Source organism: Ictidomys tridecemlineatus (assembly GCF_052094955.1).
Source record: "Ictidomys tridecemlineatus isolate mIctTri1 chromosome 12 unlocalized genomic scaffold, mIctTri1.hap1 SUPER_12_unloc_1, whole genome shotgun sequence".
NCBI classification, from domain to species: Eukaryota; Metazoa; Chordata; class Mammalia; order Rodentia; family Sciuridae; genus Ictidomys; species Ictidomys tridecemlineatus.
The window spans coordinates 118,114-124,438 of record NW_027520959.1 but is presented as its reverse complement, the minus strand read 5'-3'; the positions used below and the strand labels follow the sequence as shown (position 1 = coordinate 124,438).

Sequence of the window (6,325 nt, the reverse complement as noted above, 5' to 3'; positions counted from 1 at the left end):
AAATAAATATTCACTATTCAAAAACTCCTTAAATAGGAAACAAAAACATTTAAGAAAAGAAAAGAGATAAATGATGTATGTACAAAAAATATTAAAAGTTCTTTATTATTAATCTTAGAATTGTTCACTTTGAAAACCTAACATATTGTAAAAAAAAAATCCCCAATATCTTAAAACTGTAATAAGATATGAATAAAAGATAACTTTGGAAAATAATAACTTTATTAATGTTAGGAATTGGGAATTAATGCATTTCAGTTTCTATTGTCTGAAATATGTAATAGACAATAAATTAATGGGAGTGGACCCATTTCAAATCTAGTTATTACCAGAATAGTAGTATAGTGATTGCCTACATTGAGTGTGCATGAGAGTCCCTGAGGTTGATGCTTAGCAGTTATAAAATGAAACAAATAAGTCAAAAAGGTGCCTTTATTTACAAATATGTCCATGCTTTGGATTGATCTACAGGCATTAATTTGCTGATTTTCATACTATATCCAATTTTCTGCTGATGAAGCATCACTTTAAAGTTACATTACATACCTCGCTCACTCCTTTGTAAGCATATCTCAACTGTGTCACACAATATTTTTCAAGTGACTCTATGCAAAATTTTCAAACATTCAGATTTCTAAATAGCATTACTTAAAATATTTCTTCACTTTTATTTCTGTTTCTGAATTCAGTTACTCCACATGACCAATTTGTATATTTGAATAGTACAAAATATCCTAGAATAAGCTAATCTATGTCTACCAAAAATATTGTCTTTGAAATATTTATTCTTCATGGAGCTTTTCTGTGCACATGTGAACAAAATTTAAAAATCAGCTTATATGACATGTTACTAAGAAATATTCAAGGGGTCTTTTAGTTAATTTATATCTTTATGAATTTTTTATTAACTACCTTGGTCTAATGTGGTTTCTGTGCCACATGTATGTAATGTAAAAAAAAAAAAAAAAAAAAAAAAACTAGTGACTGGATATAATGGTGCAGGCCTGAAATGACAGTAATAGGAGAATAAATCAGGAGGATCACAAAATCAAAGCCAGCCTCAGCAACTCAGTTTGGCACAAGGAAGGTAGTCTTGCTGAATTGGAGTGAAGAGGAGCAGTGCAAGACTGGTTGAAGTTGCCTGGTAACAGGCAAGAGCCTGCACTGCTATGCTTCAACTACATGGTGAGGCCCAGGTGTAACATAAAAATAATGAGCAGCATACACACATCTTACCATGTTTTACAAAAGAGCAGAAGGATACAGCTACACATTTTTCTGGAACTCCTTACTATAGTGTACTAGGCACCAAGTGTCCCACTGCAAACTGTGTCTAAGTCTCCTCACAGCTTGCAGCTTAGTGTGCAGAATCTGCCCATCCAATAAGCTCACCTGAAGAAGATCAGTGCTGTTCATGGAGGATGGAGCAATATTTTGAAGTTTCAAAATATTATCTACTTATCTTTCAAAATTATAACAAACATCAATTTATCAACATTTTATTTATATTAAGTTTATAGAGAAATTGGAAAACACATCTGGTTTTTTTTTGAGAAAACACACCTACTTCTTACCGATTTTACTACATTAATGCTGCTGCTACTCTTATAAAATTTTTAAGTTGGTCAGCTCCAGACTTGATAATCAGTGGTGATGGTGACACATTAAGTTCAAACTTCACAGTTGGTCCCAGAAAATACTAGCACACACTGTGGGTATTGAGAGACTCCATGGTTCCTCCTTACTTTTCTTTCCTTTCCTTTTTTTAATTAGAAGTCCTTAGTTGCTTCATTAAAATAGCATGAATTGGCCTTATAATCTGAAAACTTGTTTCTGTAGCTGGACAGCTCTTGAACCTTATTTTTCAGCTGCTCAAATGCCCTTTCTACGGAAACATAGGTACTTTTCTGACATCCTGCTTTTTGCTGTTGTTGCTTGTAGGATCAGAGTAGATGAATTTGAAACAAGTCTAATTTCTGTCCATCAAGAATCAATTCATCTTTCTGAGCTTGAGATACTGAACAACCAACCCTTGGCCTGGCTGCAGACTTCACCTTGCAGGAAACCCAATGTAACACCTCTGGGGCCCCTGTAACTGCAGTAAGCACCTCAAATGAGATTAAGCTCCACACTGATAGAATAGAAGCCAGAGTTTTCTGGGGTCTGTCACCATGATGGTGTAACCCTTCAGAGTGACAGGAACAACTCCTTGAACATCCTCAGTGTGCAGTGGACTGTTTTTATGACAATTAACACAAAATATTGATCAAAACTCAGGAAGTAAATACCTGGACTGATACAATGTCCACTGTTGGGCTAATTTTTCTTCAATTTAAATGTCTTTTTTCATCTCTAAAGAAATCTTAAAGTGCTAACTTTATATAAAGCAGGCAAATTGTTCAAGTTATTTGCTATTAAGCCAATTTTTATAGAGCTAAATAAAAAAGGAAAAGTAAACTAAAGTGATTGAAGACAGACACGGAGAAAAAAAATGACAAGTTGTAAATGGACAAAGCAATAGAATGCTATTATATCATCATGGCCTTCTCGTTTCAATTGAACATATAAGCTAAATAGATTTAGGTATCTGCTGGTTTTTAGTACACTAACTCCCTTGGATTTGCTAAAATTTATACAACAATCAATAGGTATATATGAAGTCCTAAGGAAAAGGATGCTTCTTAAAAATCAATACTCGACACTAATTAAAGCAATCTTAAAAGGTTTTTCTACTATTATAAATGAATATAAAAATTAATAGCTCTTACAAACTAAGAACTGGAACTTTGTCCCAATCTTTAATTACTCCTGCCCTTTAGCTGCTTTTTCAAGGAAATACACATTAACCAAATGGCGATTGAGGTGTTTGCTGTAATCTTTTTCTTTCCTAAAAGAACGATCACAGAAGATGCAAACAAAATCTCCCCCAGTCCCTTTGCCTGCCAAGGCTTCTTTTGCATCTTTTGTACTAGCTTCTTGTGAAACTGGATGAGCCCCATGCAATCCAGAATCATCACTACCCTCTGACATGTTGTCACTTAGGTCACTTCCGTCATGACTGTGGATACCTTCATCTTCATCAATTTCCTGAGACTCATTTACTGTCACAGTAACAGGAGGTGAAGCCAGCACAGTTTGGGACACTGCTTCATGTTCATCTATTGGTGAGGGAAGAAGCAATAGTGAAACTGGTTCTCCAACTGCTGAGTCTTTATCAGGGAGATTCTCTGCTGGGTTATGATCAGGGTCCATTTCCACTTCACAAAGCATAGCTGAGTCAGTCTGATGCTTATCAGCTAAAGTTTCACCCCCTGGCATATTCAACTTTTGTCCAGAAGATGAAACACTAGTACTAGATTCCTTGGTACAGGAATCGGCTACACTCTTCTCTGCTTCTTCTGTTCCTACTTTCAGAAAAGGATCTTCTTTGTTTCCTTCAACTTCTGAGAGTAATTTTTGGTCTTCTGACTCCTCCTCTCTTAAGTCTTCCTTTGGCAGTGGTGTTGATGATGCCAAAAGTTCCTGCGTGCTTTTATTTTCCTTTAGAATCTGGATATCTTTAACAGGCACTAAGCCTACTTCAATAAGGACTTGCTCCTTACGTGTCATTTCACTCTGCATATTGGACCTTTCCTTTCTGTTATCTTTTCAGGGAGAAGTCTTTTTGGGAATTGGCTCATTGTGAAGAGGAGGATCTATGGGAGGAGACAGCTCCATCTGAGCAGTCTCCTTCTGAACAACTTCCATCTGAACAGACTCCATGTTAACAGGCCCCATCTGAACAGGTTCCATGGGAAGAGGCAACTCTATCTGCAGAGGCCCCTTCTGAACATCCTCTGTAAGAGGAGATTCCATAGGAGAGGGCAGCTCCATCTCAGCAGGCCCCTTCTGAACCTCTTCCATATGAGCAGACTCCACAGGAGGGGGCAACTCCACGTGAGAAGGCCCCTTGTGAACAACCTCCTCCATGTGGACAGTCTCCATAGGAGGCATCAGCTCCATGTGAGCAGACTCCTGGTGAACCACTTCCACCTGAGCAGGCTCTACTTGAACAAGCCCCTTCTGAAACACCTCCATGTGAGCAGGCTCTACTTGAACAGGCCCCTTCTGAACCCCCTCCATGTGAGCAGGCTCTACTTGAACAGGTTCCATGGGTAGAGGCAACTCTACCTGCAGAGGCCCCTTCTGACTAGTCTCCTTTTGAACAGGTTCCTTCTGAGAGGTGTCTTTCTGAGAAGGCTTGCTGCTTTTTTTACTTTGTTTATTTTTTAGGGTTTTCTTCTTGGTATTTTTCTTCACGCAGGTATTTTGTTTTTTATTCTCCTCCATTTTGTTATCACCCTTTGGTACTTCCTGGCTATTTTTGGATTTACCTTCTATCTTCCTTTTCTATTTTGTCATAGATTCCTCATCATTCACAGGATCATGCATGGAATGGGCTTCAGTTTCCATCTTCTTTTTGCTTTTCTTGGCTTTACAGGATTTTTCTGAATTATTTCTTGTATGCACATCCAGGTCTTTAGCTTCTGTTGCTGACTTGCGAGTTCTGGTAGTGACCTGAATCATTGAAACATTGCTACAAAGTTTTTTCTCTTTTGAAACATTATCTTTTTTCTCCACTTTTACAGACCTCTCATTTTTCTTTCCAGCTACATCCCCCTTTATTTTCGTTTGCTCTGTTTCTGTTTTTTCATTGGTAGTACTGTTATCAAGTAAGTCAGCCTCTCGCTTTTTGGTTTTCTTTAATTTCACTTTTGACACATCCATTGTTTTATTAGGACAAGTAGGATGCTTAGATTTGAAATGATACTGTAGATTACACTTTTTGGAAGCTGCATAGTCGCATACAGGGCAATTAAACTGCCGTGGGTCCACATGTAGCTCTACATGTTTTTTGAAGTTGCTTCTATCTGCTGTTTTGTAGTCACAGTGGGGGCAATTAGGAGATTTAGGCCCATTGTGAACCTGTCTTGCATGGCGGGTTACTTCATGTTGATTAGAGGCCACATAACTGCACTGATCACATTTAAATGGCTTCTCACCTGAATGAGTACGCATATGTCTAGTTAGATGAGTCTTCTGAGAACTTGAATAAGGACAAAGTTCACATTTATATGGGCGTTCTCCTGTATGAGTTCGAACGTGCTGAACATAATTGTTTTTTCTGTCTGAAAAATAGTTGCATTTACCACATGTGTATACTTTCCTTGGAAAATGGTTTCTTAAGTATTTCCTCCAGTGATACTCGCTTATTGTTGTGTAAGTGCAAATGATGCACTTGTAGACTCGCTCGTTATCTCCAGCTCTTGTGTGGTGTTTCAGGTGCGCAGTATAGTGATCATATCTATTGGTATTGTAGACACATTGGTCACAGCGAATGGGGCCCTTAGAGAAATCTCCCTCTTCAGCAGTGGAAGAGCCAGATTCTCTGGCTTTTGCTTGCTTCTCTGCACTTTCTTCCACAAAAACTTCTTGGCACTATGAACTCTGATATGATGCACAAATTGTTCTTCAGATTCTGCTTCATATTGGCATGGCTTACAGCGAAAGGTTTTGGTCTTCAAGTTCTTGCATTTGTCCTCTGCTCCAGGTGTTTCATTAGGAAGATCTTTATTTGAGCTGTAAATTTCTGGAGCAGCTGATGCCTCAAATACAGTCTGTGGTTCTACAACATTGACTTCCAAACTTCTCAGCTCCATGTTTTCGAGTCCATTAGGTTCACCTTTTATTTCAGGAGATTCCTCAAGTCCTTCTCCATCACTATCTGAAAAGTTGTTATCCCCAACAGGCATCAATTCTGCCCTCTGTCTTTCTTCACCAACTAGGTAATCACAGCAGCTGCCATTCACTTCCCCAGTTAAGGCCACGTTTGCTAGCATGATAAGCTGAGGAGCAGCCAGTTCAGCTTTGGAGAGGTCATGCAAGTCATACATGTCGTTGGGCAAGGCCATGCCAATGTTGCCACTGCCAGTGAACAGCCCTCCTCCTCCAGAAGACTGCCCCATCACCTGGGTAGCCATAACTGTATTCGGTCTTCCTCGTAGAGGGAGAACTGGCGACCCGGCGTCACCACCCCTCCGCCGACTACTTTTCTTTGTTGTTGGAGTTTTAGGAGGGGGGGGGGGAGGGGTGGAAAAAGTTGGGCGCTTGGGCTGTGTAGGCCCTTAAAGGCCAGGAGCGGGGCTGCAGAAAGTGCTCAGGCCGCCAGCCCTCGCCCAGCCGTCCGGGCTGCCGCCGGGGTCTGGGGCCAGGGGCCTCGGCGGCGCTTGGCCTGCTGCTGCGCCGCGAGCTCGCGGGAGCGGCACATTCCAGCACAGGACGCTGT

At 39.9% G+C, this 6,325-nt stretch overlaps 1 pseudogene; it reads right to left on the bottom strand.

Annotated features, from left to right (window-relative positions):
* Positions 1-2,778: 2,778 nt before the first annotated feature.
* On the bottom strand, positions 2,779-6,114 carry LOC144372291 (RE1-silencing transcription factor pseudogene; annotated as a pseudogene).
* Between the last annotated feature and the right edge of the window lie 211 nt (positions 6,115-6,325).